Raw genomic sequence first — 21,473 nt, 5'->3', positions numbered from 1 at the left:
ATTCTGTTTTCCTGAGAGTTATTTACATTTTCCAATTCACAAATTCTGTTTTCCTGGAAATTATTTGCGTTTTCCATTTCACAAATTCTGTTTTTCAGGGAATTGTTTTCCTTTTCCAATCTAACTTTTAATTAGTTGTATGTCTTTTCCAAACCCTCTTGCAGAATTTTCTTTTCCTTTCCCCATTTTTCTTCTATCTTTCTTTTAAGATCCTTTTAAATTTCTTCTAGGAGAGGTTTGTGTGAAGGGAACCAGATTGTATCCCCTTTTGGGGCTCCATCTAGAGACAATCTACTTTTAGTCTCCTCAGGGTTTAAAATCTGTTCTTCTCTTTCACATAGAAGCTATCTACAATTAGAGTTCACTTTGCCTTTTAAGACATTTAAAAAAATATACTGGGATCTGCTTTTAGGACAAAGAAGGTTTTCCAAGCTTCCTTGATAGGCAACAGCAGAGCAGCCACAGCTACACTGGGATCATACTGACTCACTCCAGATGCTGGGTGGGTGTGGCCAGGTACTGTGAGACCCCTGTGCTTTGGGGTACACTCTTTGCCTTTTGTGTTTGTGTTGGATGTTTTATAACTTCTCTGATGATTTACTGGCTTGCAATCAGCGCAGAGTGGCCAACACTGTGGTAGAGTTTTCCCCATAGATTCTCCACTGCATGGAGTTTGCATTGCTATGTGGAGACCATGCCCCGCCCAGGTCTGCACAGCCTGCACTGGTATCCTGCACCTGGCCACCTCCCTTCCACAACCGAAACAGACCTTTTTTGGTGATCTTCAAAATTATCTTCTGCTGGTAATTTGCTTCACTCCCAATATTTTTGAATTCTGCCACTCTAGAACTAATTCAGAAGCTGAACTTAGTAATTAGTTGAGGGTCATTGGAGAAGATTAGAAAGAAATGTGTGTCCTCTCTGTCATCTTGACTTTGCCCAGGACCTACAATTTTGATGAAATATTATATTGCTATCAAAAATGAGGAGCAGGTCACTTCAGAGAAAAAAAAAACACATTGTAAAATCCATATAAACTGATGCAAAGTAAAGTGCAAAGAACTGGGAAGTCATTGTTCCCACTAATAACAATGTTGTCATGATGAAGTACTATGAAAGATTTGATTTACTCTAATCAGTACAGTGATTCAAAACAATCTCAAAGGCTCATAGAAAACTTTCATCTACCTCCATAGAGACAACTAATGAACTTTGAGGACAAACTGAGTCATAATTTTCTCACTTTTTTTTTTTTGCTTTTGTCTCAAATATAGATAATATAGAAATATTTTTCATGATTTTACATGTTTGATTGATATCCTATCACTTGCCTTCTCAGTAAACAGAGGAAAGGTAAAGAAGGGAAGATTTTGAAGCCCAAAATTTTTTTTTTATTTTTTATTTAATGATTACTTCATATTGACAACATTATCCCTTGCACTCGTTTCTTTTCCGATTTTTTTTCCCCTCCCTCCCTTCACCCCCTCCCCTAGATGGCAAGCAGTCCTTTATATGTTGGATATGTTGCAGTATATCCTAGATACAATATATGTTTGCAGAAGCGAACAGTTCTCTTGTTGCATAGGGAGAATTGGATTCAGAAGGTATAAATAACCCGGGAAGAAAAACTAAAATGCAGATAGTTCACATTCGTTTCCCAGTGTTCTTTCTTTGGGTGTAGCTGCTTTTGTCCGTCATTTATCAATTGAAACTTAGTTAGGTCTCTTTGTCAAAGAAATCCACTTCCATCAAAATATGAAGCCCAAAATTTTAAAAGAAAAATATGTTAAAATAAATAATACATTTATTTAAAATATGATATTATATATATGTTTCAATATATATTTTTTTTATTTTGTTGAATATTTCTCAATTACCTTTTAATCTGGCTTTGACTGTACTTAGGAGCCTTGTAGGCCACATGTGCCAACAGACAATGTTTTTGAAACTTCAACACAGGAATTCTCTAGTTCAAAAGTGCAAGATGTCTTGACAAGAAAGATTCTTAGGGATCATTTAGTCTTATCCATTTATATGTGGAAAACTGAAGACAATTGCCAATTTATATAGTAGGGAAAAATCAGGATTCAAACCCAAGTCTTCTGATTCCCAGTCAAATGTTCTTTCTATTACTGATCTTTCCAGACCTTCTAAACTCTAGCATATTATAGAAAATCAAAGAATTTCAACTGATATTAAGGGCTTAAAAGTTTAACCAGCACTTGAACATTCACTATCTCATGTGATTTATACTTTTAAGTCTTCCTGACCTGAATTCAAATCTGACTTAATGACTCTGGAATAATCAGTTAATCTCTCTTTTCCTCAGCTTCCTCACAGGTGAAATGGAGATAACAACAATTACTTCCCAGCAATGTTGCACAAAATTAATGATATTTTTCTGACATATAGCAGGCAGTATATAAATGCTTATTTCCTCACATTCCTATTAGGATCCTTTCCTTTCTCTTTTCCTTAATCAGACCATATCTAGAGTATTTCCAATATTATGTGACACATTTTAGAAAGATGTTATATACACTAGTTTTTATTATTATTATATATTTAACTTTAAAATAAAATTTAAAATTTATTTTAAAAAAAGAAAGATACTGGTAACCTGGAGAGTATCCAAATAAGGATTATCAGGATGGTGAAAGGTCTTGAGTCTCTTCCAGAGAGGGATTGGTTGAAGAAATTAGTCAGAAATGGAAATTAGACAGAAGAAAAGATTCAGGGAAAATGAGATTTGTTGTCAAACATGTTTAGGATTTTCAAGTAACAAAATGGTTAGACTTGTTCTGCTTTGCCCCAGGAAATAGAACTAGGAGAAGTGGATGAACATTTCAAAAAAATACATTTTATATTTGATGTCAGGGGGAAAAAAATCTAACAATTCTGACTATCCCAAAAGAGAATGGAATACTTTGGGAAATAGTGGGATTTTCATCAATGGAGATTTTTAAGAATCAAAGTTGGTTTTCTGTTTGTTAATGTTATTCTGTGGATTCCTTTCAAATCAAATTAGATAGCTGATGTACTCTTTCAAAACTTTAAAATTCTATAATTTCATTGCTAGCAGTAATCTTAGAAAGTAAATGCTTAGAGGTGAAATATTCTCATTTCAAAGATGAAGTAAGGGCAGGTTTAGATCAACAGGAAAAATCCTTATCTTATCAGGAACCTGTGTAGATGCTAAGTCAGTACTTTTCCCAGAGGCCAAACAAATGAAGGAGATGGTGATATGTATGAAGGTAAAAAGTGTCTTACTGGGAAAAGGAATTTCCTGAGGACATGGAACTTTCACCACCTTAGTCCCTGGTGAAAGGAAACTATTTCCAAAGTCCAGTTTAGATTCCAGAAACAGAAGATATATTCCTATTAAAACAATACACAGCTTGGGGAAACAAAACACTATTTTTGTGAAGGATCATGTCTCAGATGTGACTGTTTCCATTCACACTGACCTTCAGTTATAGACAGGCAATGGAAGTGAAGAGTGGGCTGGGCTTTAAGCTTTCTTTGTGAAAAGAAATAGCACTGAACCCCATTGGAAATTATTTACCACTTTTCACAAGCAAACCTATAGATAAAGAAAAAAATAAACAGTGCAAAGAAAAGTCAAGCAATTTCAAACTATCAAGATTGTAAAGCCCAGGTCTTTCATTAGTAGAAAAAGAACTTGGGGATGGCAAAAGGCACATTGTATTTACAGATTGAAAACCAGGCATTAAATCCTGACCCTGGTCATTTAAAAAGTTGTCTGATTTGGGCCAGTTAGTCATTAACTATTTATTAAGTGCCTACTGTATGTTACTCTTCTTATTTAATTTTGGAAACATCCTTCTCAGCCCTAGCATCTGGAAGATACATCCTTATCTTGAAGGATAGTAAGTTTACTAAATAGATTATTGGGAGAGATTCATTCAGTTCTAGCTCTGCCATTATCACATCGTAGAAAAATAAATTCCCTTCCCTGAGCTCCATTTTCCTTCTGTGTCAGATGAGGGGATTTCTGTACAGAAGCAAACTGTATCAGAATACCCTAGATGTTTTCCTTCTCAGAGATCTAGGGTTTTCCCCTCCTAGCTCTCTCTAGTTCTAATCATCAGTGGCTTAAATTTATAATTCCTAATTTTTTCCTCTGTCTAGGTATGTGACTTTGAGTTAACACTTTCCTCCTCTGGTCTTCAATTTCCTCACATATAAAATTTGGAGCTTGGAGTTCCAAGGTCCCTAGTAGCTCTGACTTTCTGGGCTATGGTCTGGTTAAAATACGATATGCATTTTCTACTGGCTTTGTAGACCATAAGACTAAAAAACATTTAGCACAATGTTTAGCAAAATCAATACCTAATCAATGTTTTTTTTTTTTAATTTCTCTAACCTATTCAACTGCTTTCTTACCAAATGCCTTGTTTTGCTCATTGCTATATATATTCTATTCCTTCTACCTTTATAATTTCCAGTTTGGAACTAAAGTTAAAAGAGTCATTACTTTTGTAAAAGTGTTCCAATCTAATCCTCTATGTCTCCATTCATTAATTTGCTATCTTTCCATAATAAAATATTCCTCTAGAGATATTGCTTCCCTAAATGGGTTGTTTTTCCTTATAATAATAGCAGCTTCTTGAAGCCAGGGACTAATCTTGCTTTTGTTTTTACATTTCTGTCTTTTAGCATAGTAGTAAATCCTTACTATATTCTTTGTCTTACCCAGTCACTCATTCAACCATTTGTTTAATTCATCCATTCTGCTGTTTATTTCCCTTCGGCGTTTGAACATTTTTGCCCCTTAGCACTTCCCAGTAGATTCACAAACTCAGTGTGATTTTATTCTATTGCATGGTGGTAAGCTAGCCAAGCATCCACCAACAGTCCTTTATTGGGCTCTTGCAGAAAGTTCAGCTCTACAGAAAGTTATGTGATAAATTCAAAGAAAGAAGACCTGATCCTTGATTGTCAGATAAAGTGGGATATCATAGAAGAATGCCCTCTTTTGAGTCAAAAGACTTCACTTTAAACTTGTCTGCTACTTTATACTCGCCTTAATCTTGAATTAGCCACTTTATTGCTCAGTTTCCTTATCACTAAATTGAGAAAAATGTGAAAAAAAATACCTGAGTCTTTCTAGACTTTAATGTGTAATCCCATGATGCTCAAAGAAGTTTATTTTATTTCATGCTAGAGGATACATTATATACATGGACAAAATAAGTTGAGAAATCAAGGTAGTATCTGAAGAAAAAATTGGTGGTATAATGTAAAATGGTATACAATTCAAAGAAGGGAGAGACCAAGGTGGACTGGAGAAACATATGAAGGATTCCAGAGGAGACAAGGTTTGAGGATGTAGAAGTTCAAGATATCATACATTGAGAATTGGAAGGACTGAGTCCAACTATGGCTTTTTATACACTGGCCCAGAGATATTTTTAAAATGATTCTCACATAGCTAAGATACGTTTCTGAGGAAGGATTTGAAGCCAAGCCGTCTGAGTCCAAATCCTACACCTTTGTTATGACACTGAAGTGGATAGATAGTGTTAAGAAAGTTGGGATGGAGTGAATGGGTGAACAGGGCAATTGAAAGAACAGATATTCAATTATAGGGCCATGGAATATAGAATGGAGAATGGAAAGACTGAAGCAGATTCCAGGAGAGTCCAGGTAGATCAGTAGTAGTAAGTAGCATTGACAAGGCTATTTTCTTTCCCTGACTGGTAACAGTGTTACTAGGCCTTTCAATACCTTCTGAGTAGAACAAGAAGTGGATTTAAGAGACCATAAACCACCTACTAGAACTTTAATAAGTATTCAGAGTAGAAATGGAAAAGGCAAGATCATGTAGGTTATTACTCCCTTTTTATGATAAAACTAAGGTCCATATTGGGGAAGTAATCTTCCCATTGCTGCACCAATATGAAATGAAATGGCTAAGCTTTATATCAATTCAATTCAAAAAGCATTGTTAAACTATTATTTTCTATCATTGTAGAAAGTATTAGAATTACAAAGAAAGTACCCTATTTCTGCCTTGCTTCTAACTCCAAATTGCATCTAATCATGAACCTGACCCTTCAACACTTTAATTTAAATCTGACAACCATTATGCAAAATCCCCATATTAACAAGTCTTTTACAAACAGCACTATCCATCAGAAAAACCCAGATGCTTAAGAATTTCCACCCATTCTGATTCTTCTTAATTTCTCAGAATCAGTGAAGACTTTATCCTTGGCCTGCCTAGTGAAATAAAATCCAGAAGCATCCTCTCTAAGCTTCTTGTTTAGAGAATTTATAAATATTTGGTTTATCTTTGGTACCATGAAATGATTTCCATAGAAGTGTTGGTGATTCAACCTGGGTGGAGAAGATTCACTCTGTTCTCCTAAAAACATCTGGCTGCTAATTTATCATGGTGCATTTAGAATTCTAGGGATCCGTTTATTTACCCTTGAGCTAAGACAGTAGTACCCTCTGAGAAAACTGAAATTCAGGATAGAATCATTCTGGGTGTCTTGATTCCAAACGTGTTTTTTTTTTTTTTTCCCAGCATATTATGTGAGTGGTGGGGTTGAATCCCAGAAGGGTAATAGCATGTCTACCTAGTAATTCTTCTGCACAAAATGAACCAAAGAGACCCAATTCAGTGCAACTGAAAGAATGTTGGATTTGAGGTCAGAAGGCCTTGGTTTAATTCGTCTCTACAACTTATTAGCTGTGTGACCTGACTTGCCCACTCTGGAGCTCAGATAGCTTTTCTATTAAAAAAAAGTCGAACCAGATTATCTCCAAGTTCTTGTCTAGTTATTCAAATATGATCATAAAGTATGGATGAATTGCTTATTGGGAATCTAAGGTTTGCTCTGAAAGTTGACCAATGAATTAGCCATATTGTCTTCACGTAAGTGGATATCCCTCATTTCTCAAGTCCCTCAAAGATTTACCATGAAATTAACTAATTCATGCTTTTTTTAATTTTTCTGATACTTAGAAACATAGACTTTTAATAAGGGATTGATTAAAGTTAGAAGGAACCTGATTATTTAATCTAGTCCAAATCTTTCAATTTACAGATGAAACAAATGAGGCCCAGAGACAAATGCTTTCTCCAATGGTCCAAAGGGGTACCAAAAATTAAATTTGGGGTTGCTGATTCTAAGATTAGTATTTTTTCTGTTATACTGGGCTGCCACTTAGCAGAATCCTAGAAAACCTTGTTTTACGAGGCCTCTATTTCCTCACTTGATATTCCAAGTCAGGTCAAAACTCCAAACATTAGGATGATTGTGATGTAGATTTGTTGGATAACTTGAACTGTCCTCCCAGTTCCATTGAAAATTGGGAATGAAAGTTAAGTTCATCATTTAGTAGCAGGAGGTACTTTCTTCATAAGAAAACAAATCAAAAATATGAGAAAATGCAAATCTGGAAGAGGCCAAATCCACTGCAGTCATGCAAAACTTAAAGAGATTAAATCTCTGTCTCATAAGTTTCTGCTCATTTTTTCCTTCTCCATTCTTATGCCCTTTGATTTTATAATTTCCAAAAGGTGTTCATAAATTGGACACATCAGATTAGATTAATGCCCATAATCAACCTGACTGAGATCTGGGCAAGCAAAGATAATATTATAGCCAAAGCCAGGCTCTTTTCCTTTCCAGATGCTTTGGAAAGTAAGAATTTTTTCATCTAGACCAAGCTGTTCTGTATTTCCAGGCCTTTTTGAGTGTTGCATCAAATAAAAAGGGCCTTGGGGACAGAGAAAGGAAGGACATTCAACTGGGTTTGGGCCCTTCTTGCTTTCTGTTAAAATCATTTATCAATTCATCCATCATGGCTTCTGCCAATATGAGCACCAGGCAGACTTGTGAACAGAGGCAACTTTTGGTCATGGTATATGTGCTCTAGTGAGATTGTGTATACCATAATAGGATGGTTATACTGCTGGCAAATACAACCTCAGAGTGGGCTATCTTCTCTAGAGCTCCTTTGCACTCTGTTAATTGATCAGACTGGGTTAAGCTTCCATCTCCTCCCATTTGAGATTTCTAGTTGTTGCATCCAAGTTGCTGATGTGTTGAAATATCTGCTCAGAATATTTGTTTTCAATTTGTTTCCCCAAATGCATGAAAATTGTTCAGTTACACTGGAAAAGCAACAGTGATGTGTTCTGCATTAACAGACCTCTAGTCCTGGTTTAGATTTCACCAGACTGTGCCTTAAGAGGAGCTATTCAGATAATATGTGTGCCCACCTCCCCTGACCCTCATTAAAATATTAGCATTTGGAGAACTCTTTACATATAAATCTACAGACTCACCCATCCCTAACATGCTGGCCTATATCAAATCTCTATTCCGTTATTTCTGACAGTCAAATGCTGCCAAATACTGATCACTCTCCAGCCCTGATCTTGTTAAACTCATAATATTTAGACTTCAGTTCTTTTCTTGCATGGAACTGAAAGATACAAAGACACATGGAAAGAGTTCTGAATTTGGAGCCAGATGACCAGGGTGCAAATCCCAGTTCTACTACTTCCTAACTATGTGATTTTGGGCAAATCACTTTTTGAGCCTGTTTCCTCATTTGTAAAAGACAGGGGTTAGTCTAGGTACCATCATATGTATGTATATATTATAAACATATTAATGCAAAATATGTTTAATAATTATAAAATATTTAACAATTGGATCCCTGGAGAAAAATATATACAATGTAATTAAGTTTAGTTTCTTAAGTTTAGACTACCAACAAAACATTTAAATCCTAATTTGTAGAATTTTTAAATTTCTAAATTATAAATGCTCACATTGAAATGTGAACAATTATCTCTCATAAGCAGGTTTGAGCTGACAACAACACATCCCTGGTTGTATCTAATGTCATTTCCAGCTGTTATGTATAATGGGAAAAGAATTCAAAGCTTAAATTTAAATGCTGAAATGTCACTAAGGAGGCTATGCAGGCTGGATTTCCCTGATATTATGTATTGTGTATTAAATATATTATATATTAAAGAATGGATATTTTATATCCTGAATATTATATACTTACATATATAAAGAAAGCATATTATAAATAGGTAGATATTAAGTAGGTATATACATATATGTGAAACACAAATATATACAAATATATGTATGTATACATACATATTTGTATTTCTTGTTTGTTTTGTTTCAGAGAAAATATCTCTAGTGTAGAGCATAAAAAGTCAGACATAATAAGGAAAAATTTAATCCCTTTCTTGAGAAGTCATCTTCCTTTAATTCTGGTTTCAAGATAAGCTGTGGAATGAGAGGACCTGGATCAAATTCTGCTTCTGATGATTACCGACCTGTATGATTCTGAACAAGTCGCTCTGCTCCCTGTGTCTTAATTTCCCTATTAGTAAAATGAAAGTATTGGACTAGATGCCCACTGAGATTCATTCCAGTTTTAGATTCCAAAGTTCTAAATAGCTAGAAGAGATAAATAAAATCAAGAGTAAGCAGAAACCAGTTTTATCCACATGTAGGAATCAGAGAGAATCTCAAGAAGGAGGTGACATTTGAGCTGGAATTTGAAGTATAAATGGGATTTCAGTAACAATGAACAGATAGGCTTCAAATACATAGAAATGGGAAAGGGGCAATGAGAAGCCCTCTTTGTCTTGAATCTACAATACATAAAGGATGTCCTGGATGTAAATAAACTAGAAAGAAAAGGAAGATGAATCCATGGATTTAAGCCCTGAATTCCATGATAAAAAAAAAATAGAATTTGTCTATTAATAAAACTAATATAATTATATACATATATGCTCAATAATAATAATTGTAAAAACCCAGAACTATATTTTTTAAATTACTGATAGAAAATGTGCAATTAAGCTATATATAAGTTTATTATATGTCCCATATAGGCTTAGAAAGTCATAGTTTAACCTAATCTATGTTCTGTTATATTTTGAGTTAGCTAGATAGTCCATTGGATAGTGGGAAGCCTGAAGTCAGAAAGATTCATTTTCCTGATTTCTCATTTGGCATTACTAACAGTGTGACCTTGGACAAGTTACTTAACCCTGTCTGGCTCAGTTTTCTTATCTGTAAAATGAGTTGAAAAAGGAAATGGCAAAACACCCTGGCAAATTTGCCAAGAAAACCCCAAATGGGGTCATGAAATATTAAATATGACTGAACACAACAACATTGTATTTTTACTCTATTTGGGGTTTTCTTAGCAAAGACACTGAAATGGTTTGCCATTTTCTTCTTCAGCTCATTTTACAGGTGAGGAAACTGAGGCAAATAGGATCACAGAGCTAGTATATGTCTGAGGCCAGATTTGAACTCACAAAGATGAGTCTCCCTGTCTCCAGACCTGACACTAGCCACTGTACTACTCTCACTGCCCCAATTAAATTTATTGCTTTGTGCAATAACCTTAATTGGACCTTCAAAAGTCTAAGACATAAAAAAGGCAAATTTTTATTTGAATAATAATAAGGCCCCATTGCCCTCTTGGTCTATAATGAGAAACAAATGGGAAGGGGAGAAGATATGTGAGTGACACAAATAATATAGGAGACTTTTTATATTTCAGACTGTCAAGGTTCTATTGTTTTGAGCACATGGGGTCACAAGGCACTAACATAGATTTTAACCTGTTTTCAGCTAAATGGACCATCTTAAGAGCTACTTTGAAAAAAAATTGTCACCCCGTAGTTAAACTTTTCATGAATTTCCTTATACTTAGCCAGGCTCTTGTTTGGGGAAAAAAAAAAAAAGACATGAACTCTAGCACCACAACATATTTGAACTATTTTAAGTTTAACTTCCCTGGCATTGTCAGAAAAAAGCTTTCAGAGGGAAATTTTCAGTAGGATAACTCTTGTGTGTTGACATAAATCCAAGGTGGTACTTTGGGGATCATTATTGTTAAGTCACATGCTGATCATCCTTACCAAATATATAGTATTATTTCAGAACAAAAGAGAAAGGGGACAGTTATGATGAAGAAAGAAAGTACCATCCAAGAATAAATAGCAGTTTACAAAACTTTATTGCTACTCAAAAGAGTAGGAAGAGATTGGATACTAACAAAGAGTATCAATATACAGATTCCATTGACTTCAGTCCAAGACCAACAGGGTGGCTTTGAGAGTCAAGCATTTGCACTTAATCAAAAGCCTGAAACCCAATAGAGCTCAAACTTATGTAGAGTTTTAGACATGGCACTAATAAGAAACTGCCCTGTCATCCATAAGAGAAGTTAGTAAGAAAATTAGAATCTCTTTTGAGATCCTGAAAGACAATTCATGCTTTCCTGTGTCAGGGAGATGTGTCTTGTCAAGTTTGGAATATGCTTACACGTCATAGTTTCATTGTATTAAATTGTACTTAAAACTCTTGAGTTTTGACATTGATGCTCTTGGCAATGTAGGTTTCCTATTGAAAACAGAAAAAGAAAGAAATGAATAGTATTAAGATCCCAATGGTACCTTGCATGCAAAAAAAAAAAAAGTTCTTGTGAAAGTTTTCTTATGAATTCAGTTTAAATTTAAATATATATATATATATAATATACATATTATATATATATATATATATATTATGTATCCACTAAAATGCTCTGAGTTGAAAAAGCAATATCCTACCAATTCTATAAAAGTGAGAAGTCCTCATAATTATACTACTGTCCATTTGATTGGATTCTTCTGAGGATGAGAAGAGTAGCAGAAAACAATAGCTCATTCTGAGATTATGTTGTATATACTTTCTGATTGTAGCTCTTGGCTATGTCTAAAAACAGAGGCCTATCTCCAGGAATGCTTTATTTTCTCAATTGTACATTTATTCTACTCTATTTTTGCCTTGTTATTATCTATGCAAGTGTTCTTTACCCACCTCTTCTAATTTATACATATCAACAACTATCAGTAGAGACACATTCAATATAAAAATGATTGTACCATATGACCTACAATATATTTGTACATAAGAAGTGATGATAATAATAATATTTAGATAGCACTTTAAGGAATGCAAAATTATTTATAAACATCTCATTCTATCTTAACAACCCTGGGAAATAAGTCAGTTATCCTCATTTTATAGAGGGAAAAAAACCTGAAATATACAGAGTGATTTCTTCAGGGTTACCCTGGTAGTAAATATCTGATGCTGGTTTTGAATCCATATTTTTCTAACTCCAAGTCCAGAGTTCCAACTACTGTGCTACCTCGTTGCCTCATATTATATAAAAGACATCATCAAGAATGTATGAGCAGGAAAAAATGGGTTAGATATATAGCAAGAGATCAGAAATGTCCAGCCCAGTTGTTGCATTCATAAAATATTAAAAGAACCAGGAGTCCTCTAGAAAATTTGATAGAATTTCTGGTGGATTTCCTGAAATAGATGATAATCACAGAAGATTTTATTTTAATTGCTGGCTTCAAATCTTAGGTTTTTTTTTTTTTTGGTTATGATATCATTGGAATACTATCCATTACATGATATCATAGATTCATTAAACCACCCTTTTCTTTAGCACTGAGTTCAGACTTTTCTGTAGATAATTATTATGTGTATGTGTGTGTATGTATGTATATATATATATATATATATATATATATTATATATATATATATATATTATGTATCCACTAAAATGCTCTGAGTTGAAAAAGCAATATCCTACCAATTCTATAAAAGTGAGAAGTCCTCATAATTATACTACTGTCCATTTGATTGGATTCTTCTGAGGATGAGAAGAGTAGCAGAAAACAATAGCTCATTCTGAGATTATGTTGTATATACTTTCTGATTGTAGCTCTTGGCTATGTCTAAAAACAGAGGCCTATCTCCAGGAATGCTTTATTTTCTCAATTGTACATTTATTCTACTCTATTTTTGCCTTGTTATTATCTATGCAAGTGTTCTTTACCCACCTCTTCTAATTTATACATATCAACAACTATCAGTAGAGACACATTCAATATAAAAATGATTGTACCATATGACCTACAATATATTTGTACATAAGAAGTGATGATAATAATAATATTTAGATAGCACTTTAAGGAATGCAAAATTATTTATAAACATCTCATTCTATCTTAACAACCCTGGGAAATAAGTCAGTTATCCTCATTTTATAGAGGGAAAAAAACCTGAAATATACAGAGTGATTTCTTCAGGGTTACCCTGGTAGTAAATATCTGATGCTGGTTTTGAATCCATATTTTTCTAACTCCAAGTCCAGAGTTCCAACTACTGTGCTACCTCGTTGCCTCATATTATATAAAAGACATCATCAAGAATGTATGAGCAGGAAAAAATGGGTTAGATATATAGCAAGAGATCAGAAATGTCCAGCCCAGTTGTTGCATTCATAAAATATTAAAAGAACCAGGAGTCCTCTAGAAAATTTGATAGAATTTCTGGTGGATTTCCTGAAATAGATGATAATCACAGAAGATTTTATTTTAATTGCTGGCTTCAAATCTTAGGTTTTTTTTTTTTTTGGTTATGATATCATTGGAATACTATCCATTACATGATATCATAGATTCATTAAACCACCCTTTTCTTTAGCACTGAGTTCAGACTTTTCTGTAGATAATTATTATGTGTATGTGTGTGTATGTATATATATATATATATATATATATATATATATATATATATATATATATATGTGGGTGTGTGTGTGGGTGTGTGTGTGTGTGTATAATAAGACAGTTCTCCCAAAGCCAATTTGAGTCTTATCTATATATAATATGCCAAGGATATAGTTAAACAAATAGGTGAGACTGAGCCACCTATTTGTCTTTGTCTTAAGTTGCTAAAATAAGATTGTAATCTCCAATTGACTACATATTCCTATATTGACTTGCCTGTGGGAACAGAACAGTGAGAGGGTAGTAGGAAATTGTGGAGCATTATACCTTACCTCTAATACAGGCTTACCAAATAAGAGTAGACATTTTGATTGAACCAACAACTTATCAAATAATGAGGGAATTAATATCTTTGAAAGAAAGAATGACAGCAGAATAAAAATGAAAATAGAAAGACTAATAGGAATTTCTAGACTTTATAAGCTTTTTGATGTTTCATTTAAGAAAGGAAAAAAGAAGACCCCAGTTATTAGGGGACAAGGAAAACATATTTGGCATTCTTGACAGGAAAAAACATGATCAACATGCCTTTCAAAGAATGATTTATCATAGAGTGTGGATACACATATGATTCAAGTAAATTCCCAGATAAATTGTAGCTTCTTGGAAATAGCAAACAAAGGATGTTTCTTCAGGATTAAAATCTCCTAAGGAGAAAATAATTTCTTATAAATTCTGAAAATGAAAAAAGAACAAAATGGAATTTTGGAATTTCTCTCAATCAAAAAGGAAAAGTAAAAAATAAATAAAGTTTCTTAAAAAAGAAAAAAGGTGAAAAGTGACCTTTTCCTTTCGAATTTAGCTTGTTTTGTGCTTCTCCTCTCTACATACTCATCTACATAGGAAGAATAGAGTTTAAAATAAAGCTAGAAAAACCCAGAACTGATTGCATGTGATTGAGAAAATAATCATTAGCTTATATATTCTAGCATTCAGAAACTGCAAACCAAGATGTTTAACAAATGAAGCCTCGTCACAAGGTGGCCAGGGTGAGGTCTCTAGCAGAAAGATGCAAGTCCTTGGACCTATAAGAGAAGTACAAAGGAAACACACACACACACACACACACACACACACACACACACACACACACACACACACACACACACACCCTTGAGAATTAACTGGCCAAGAAGACCTCAGTTTGGGGAGGTTTTGCTGCTTAAATCTGAGAATCCTCTGCTTGGAGATGAAAGGTTTTAATAACTATGTCTTTGATGGAACAAGACACCCAACTCTGAGCAATGGCTTTTTGCTAGTTATTAGGTAGAATTCCTGTCCTTTTTAAAAAGATTTTTTTAAGTATATGGGCTTTAAACAATGCGGCAGAATCCATTCTTCCTTTGAAGACATAGCCAAAGATTTCATCTGATCTGAGAGACATATGTCCCAAAGAACAACATTTAACTTGTAAGGCAGCATCCATTGGAGTAACATATGGCAAAGATTATAAATCTAGATATGGTCCAGCAAAGACAAGACAAACAGCAAAGACAAGAGAGGAGCATGATGGCATCAGTTTAGCAGCCCTAGGAAATTACAGATGGTAAGCTGCCCCTCCACACATGCACCCGGGCCACACATGGTCCCTATGTGTGGTCCTCCATGAACATGTCCTGGTTACATGTGGTCCCTGTTTGTGTCCATTTTTCCTACTGATGTTGTAGTTATTTATTAGACAATGAGCCCTTAATTAATGGGGGAAATATTTTGTTACTATAGAATTTTCATTTCTAATGCCTTTGGATTTAATTATGTCATTGGACTGACAATTCGAGTTAAATTCATCAATAGGGGCTTATGTATAATGGTTTTAGGAAATGGAGACCCACAGAGCATTTTGAATCTCTCATAGCTTCTCACTAAGGAGATTACCCTGAGAGGTAAGAGATGCCCCGAGGTATTCTAGAGTCATTAAATTTATTAGTTTATATGTGCTTAACAAGCTTTTACCCCCCAAAAAAATCAATTGTTTTAAATAAAATTACAAAAATGTTCTTTTTGTTTTTGTTTTTGTTTTTGTTTTTTTACCATACTAGGTGGACAAGGCATATAAGTGGATCAGAGATCCAGACCTGAGAAAATTCTTCTAACCTTTGAGCATTTTTATTAAGTTACTGGATATTAGTAAATTTCCCAGAAGAAGAAGAAAAATATAAGGTAAGAACTTTTCTGTGGCTTCACTGAAACTTCCAATTGAATTTTTTTAAAAAATTGCTTTATGGCACGGGCTTACAATACAGTAGAGATAACATTAGCTAGCATTGAGGCTCTTTGAGGTCAAGGTGAAATAGCATCTGATTCAGGTGATGCTCTTTTCTCTTCTCCAAAACTGTTCCATGCATATGGCAAAGCTCTAGATTCTAGAGCCTCAATGGAATTCATTATTAGAAACAGTTATTCCATATAGATGATAGTTCAGGATAATTGAAATATACCATTTGAAGCAATACAACTTTTCAATTTTGACTATAAAACACAGAAATTTAAAAAATATATATGTATATTATCTATGATTCTATATGTCAATAAGAGGAAGCCTTATTTCCCAATGCTATATTACATAGTGTATTTTGTATCCTTTTTAAATTATATTGACTTTCTTGGTTTAAGTTATCACTTCACATTTGTTTTGTTTTGTCCATTTAATATACTCTTGTGTCTGTTTTGTTGCTTCTAACTTGTCAGGAGATGTGGTGCCAGTACACAGGGATAGAAAAGATTATGAGTTTTTTAAAATATATTTTCAATACACATTACTTTGTGAATCATGTTGGGAGAGAAAAATCAGAGCAAAAAGGAAAAGCCATGGGAGAGTTTAAAACAACAACAACAACAACAACAACAGAAAAAAGAAGTGAACATAGCATGTGTTGATTTACACTCAGTCTCCTTAGTTCTTTTTCTGGATGCAGATGGCTTTTTCTGTCCAAAGTTTTTTGAGCTTGCTTTGCCTCACTGAACCACTGAGAAGAACCAAGTCTTTCATAGTTGATCATTGCAAATTTTTGCTGTTGTTGTATACAATGTATTTTCCTGGTTCTGCTTATTTCATTCAGCATCAGTTCATATAAATATTTCAAGCCTTTTAAAAAATCATCTTGTTCATAATTTTATAGAAAAATATTCCATAACCTTCACATATTACAACTTGTTCAGCCATTCCCCAATTGATGGGTATCTACTCATTTTTCAGTTCTTTGCTCCCACAAACATTTTTGCACATATGAGTCCTTTTATTTTCTTTAAGATTTCTTTGGGATACAGACCCAGTAATGGCACTGCTAGATCAAAGGGAATGAACACTTGGGTATAGTTCCAGATTGCTCTCCAGAATGGGTGGGTCATTTCACAATTCCCCCAACAATGCATTAGTGTTCCAGGATCCCTTTTAATCTTATTTCTGTTTTTTGTTTTTTTTTGTTGTTGTTTTTTTTGTGGGGGGGGGGTTGGTGAAAAACCTTTTTAATTTAATATAATCAAAGTTGTCCATTTTGCCTTTCATAATGTTCTCTAGTTCTTCTTTTAGTTATAAATTCCTCCTTTCTCCTTAGGGAACTCAAAAATGAATAATTCTCCAAAGTAAATTATCCTTATTCTTCTAATTTGTTTATGGTATTATCCTTTATGCCCAAATTATGTACCTATTTTGACCTTATTTTGGCACAGGATATGAGTTGTAGGTTTCTGCTGAGTTTCTGATATATTATTTGATAGTTTTCCCAGAAATGTTTATCAAATAATAAATTCTCATTCCAGAAGCTAGAGTTTGGGGGGTTACCAAATACTAGATTACTATAAATTTTGAGCAGTGTTGTATGTATCTAATCTATTCCATTGATCCACCCCTCTATTTCTTAGCCAATACCAAATAATTTGGATGACTACTGCTTTATAATACAGTTTTAGGTTTGGTTACTGCTAAGCCACATTCTTTGTAATTTTTTTTCATTAATTCCCTTGATATTCTTGACCTTTTGTTAAGATATCTTAGAGTGAATAGGTTTTGAGTTGGTGTATGGTTTTTAAGTAGAGACTTTGTAATGGCTATTTTATGTTTTGATAATCTTTTCCTTACTTTGTCAAGACATAAAGACACACACGACACACATGTTCTACAATAGAGCAATGATTCCCAATACTGGATCATCATATGCCCAGAAATTTGTGACATGATTTCAAGGGAGCCATATCATGGTCCCAAGTGTTATTTTGTTGTTTATTCGTGCAGTCATGCCCAAATTCTTTGTGATCCCATGGACTTTAGAATGTCGGGCTCTTCTGTCCTCCACTATCTCCCAAACATGTCAGACTCTTTCTGATTTAAGGAATTCATCTTCCAACATCATCTCTTTAGTCTTTTTCTTTTGGTCATACTTTTTAATACTATTCATGGAATTTTCTTGGCAAACACTGAAGTTGTTTGCCATTTCTTTCTCCAGTGGATCATCTTTTGTCAGAACTCTCTACTATTAATGTCTGTCTTGGTTAACTGCATGTCATAGTTCATAGTTTCATTGAACTATTCACGCCCCAAGCTCAACCAATTGGAATAGAAGATGAGTCAGTCTCATCTTCCCTAATAGCCAACATGATTTTGTCTCTAACACAAGTATAAATTCCCCATTTTCCAATTATTGTTCTGTTCTCACCAACACAGAAACACCTTCTGTATTGTTCTATATTCCTTCCCACCACCAGCCTTCCTGACTATAATGAATTTTGACTCCTTGGCTTGATTATGATCTGACCTGATTTCAATTCTCCCCCCAATCTGTGCAGAATAAATGCCTTCTGGCATATCCATACTTTGATTATCTTATAGATATATAGTATAGTGGAGAGTACAGAGAACCAGATCTGAAATCAAAAATACCTTGACTTGATTTTTTCACTTTACATATTCTAAGGTCAAACTCTGTTGGGTCTTCTCATATGTAACACTTCATCATCTGTCTCTATACTTTGCACTCAATATTCTTAATTCCCACATGGTCTCACTGATTACCACTATTTCTTAGAATTCCTAGTTTCTTTAAAAATTTAGGTCAAATTTTATCTTTTACATAAAGCTTTTCATGTCCCCTCCAACTTATAATGTTTTCTTCTAAAATTGTCTTGAATTTATTTTGTAGCGTGTACTTTTTCTCCCAATAGTATTTTATTTTTCCACATACATGTAAAGATGGTTTTCAACATTCATTTCTATAAGACTTTGTGGTCCATATTTTCCTTCTTCCCTCTTTTATCACTCCCTTGCCAGGACAGCAAGCAATCTGATATAGGTAAAATATGTGCAATCCTTTTAAACATATTTCTATATTTGTCATATTGTGCAAGAAAAATCAGCCCAAAAGATAAAAATGCCACACACAAAAAAAAAGAAAAATCAAACAAACCAAAAAGGTGAATATATTGTGCTTCAATCTACATTCAAGCTCCAAAGTTCTCTCTTTGGATGCAGATGACTTTTCCCTCCCAGGTCTATTGGAATTGTCTTGAATCACCACATTGCGAAGAGCCTTCGCAATAAAGAACATCACATAATCTTGCTGTTACTGTTACACAATGCTCTCCTGGTTCTCACTTCACTTCTGTTCATTATAAGTATTTCCATTCCAGGCTTTTCTAAAATCAGCCTATATAGCATGTATTTTATTTTGCTGAATTGGGGTTAAATGACTTGCCCAGGATAACACAGTTAGGAAGTGTTAAGTGTCTGAGACCAGATTTAATCTCAGGTCCTCCTAACTTCAGGGCTGGTGCTCTGTATTTAACATACAGTTGATCTTCCCAAATTGAATGTAAACAATTTAAGAACAGAATATTTCTTTTTTTTTCTTTGTGTGCTCAGCACTGAAAACAATGTCAAGTATATAAATGCTTGTAGATTGATGGATGGACTGATTATTCCGCAAAATCCCTAAAATTATAAATTACAAGAGTTACCAATTACAATTGATAAGAGAAATTCCAAGTTCCCTCAAATACATCTACTATATATAACTAAATAAATGTAAGATAATATTTGTTTTCTATTGACCCACAGCAGAGCTAATCTCTAGTTTGTTAGAAGTGCTGTTTGCTTTAGGAAAGTTGTAGTATCACCCTTGTTAATTGTATTCCCTAAATTCCTCATGAGCATCCTTAGTGAAGGTAGAATAACAACTTCAGCCATGAGAGCCATTAAAAAAAAAAAAAACTGTTTTCATAGGCAGCTCATTGTTGGCCTGGCTATTGTCTTCATTCCTTCCAGAGTACGTGGAATTCAGTAGGTGGGTGCTCACAGCCAGATGCAATCATTTGTCACTGACCCACCACCCTCCCTTGTACACTCCTGACCTGAGTGCCTTTATGGCTTTTTCTAGTCTCAGACTACTCTAAGGTTACAAAATGGGAAGCTTTATACTCAATCCAAATGCCTAAAAGGTATTTCAGTCATGCACATAGAAGACAAACAGATGTGAGCTCTCTGTTCCTACAGAAAAGACTGAATAAAATAACAATTGATATTCAGTAATCACTTCCCACTCTTTCTATTAGCTTTCTCAAAGAATTGGATGGATGAATGGATGGATGGATGGATGGATGGAAGGAAGGAAGGAAGCTAGCAAGCAAGCAAGCACAGGCAGATGGATAAATAGACAGACATATTAGATCTGTATTGTACTATTACCTTCATCACAACTCATAGACTTAGAGAATTATCTAAATCACTGAGAAGCTGCCTAGTATTCATATAGCAATAAATATCTGAGAAATAATTTGAATGCAGGTCTCTGGATTGAAAGTCAACTCTCAATCATCTATATCATGCTGCCTATCTGAATTTGACGGGTATGTGTATATGCATACAAGTGAAAATGAATATATACATATGCATGTGTGTCCATATATATAGATGTATGTGTATATATATATACATCTATATATATACACACACACAGAGACATGGATATTTGGACATATACATATATATCTGTGTATTAACACATAAAAGTGGGGTTGAAATCTTCCATTTAGCTCTGATATATTGATTAGGTAAGGGTGCTTTGAAAGAATCAGAAAATAAGAACTCAGTATACCTTCTTTGATCAATTAAACAATTTTGTAAATGACTGCATTATGCCCTTAGCAATTTGTTTAAAAAATAGAAGCTGTACAAATTCTGAACTTCTAAATTAGAAAATCTAAAGCAAGCATGGAGCAAAGGGAAGACTGTACTGTACCAGAAAGTGGAGACATCAAGGATCATCACTAGTTTTACAGGCATCTTAGTGAGGACTCAGACTGAGAAAAATTTGAAGAAAAGATTAGCTCTTTCTTCAGCTTTCTCTTCCTACGTCTGCCTATCCACAAATGTTATAAATTCAAGTCTTTTATTGCCCAAATGTTTCCAGTAAACTGAATTTTGCTTCAACCACAAAGGGACCAGGGGCTAGCTAGAGATAAAAATAAATGTAAGGTTAGGCAAAAGGCCCAACCTAGATGTAAGGAATTTTCCTAAGTGCGGGTTTGTTTCAGTGTGGCTGAACTCAAAACTTTTCAACTTTAAGTCTCTAAAACCAAAGAAGAGAAAACCAACTAGACTTAAGGAGCCATTATATTGCCTTTCCTAGTCATAAAATGAGCAAATTATTGGAGCAAGCTGTTGCATATATGTGACCATAAATATATCTTTTTGTTGATTAGTAGGTTATTGTCCTTAGTTCTTTAAGATGACCAAAATGACATCACGATGTTAGCGTCAAGTTACAGTGTTTAACTCTGGCTGATCAGATCAATATCACTTCAGATTG

General features: G+C 34.2%; 1 protein-coding gene across 2 annotated transcripts in view; it reads left to right on the top strand.

Annotated features, from left to right (window-relative positions):
* The window catches only part of TNC (tenascin C), a 731,463-nt gene that overhangs the window by 247,353 nt on the left and 462,637 nt on the right, over window positions 1-21,473 (top strand). For both annotated transcript variants that reach the window (XM_051979516.1, XM_051979515.1), the window contains exon 2: window positions 15,714-15,834. The gene's annotated coding sequence lies outside the window, so the exon portion shown is untranslated. The remainder of the gene's footprint in view (window positions 1-15,713; window positions 15,835-21,473) is intronic.

This window comes from Antechinus flavipes, chromosome 2 (assembly GCF_016432865.1).
Source record: "Antechinus flavipes isolate AdamAnt ecotype Samford, QLD, Australia chromosome 2, AdamAnt_v2, whole genome shotgun sequence".
In the NCBI taxonomy this organism is placed as follows: Eukaryota; Metazoa; Chordata; class Mammalia; order Dasyuromorphia; family Dasyuridae; genus Antechinus; species Antechinus flavipes.
This window is presented reverse-complemented; position numbering and strand designations above follow the sequence as displayed.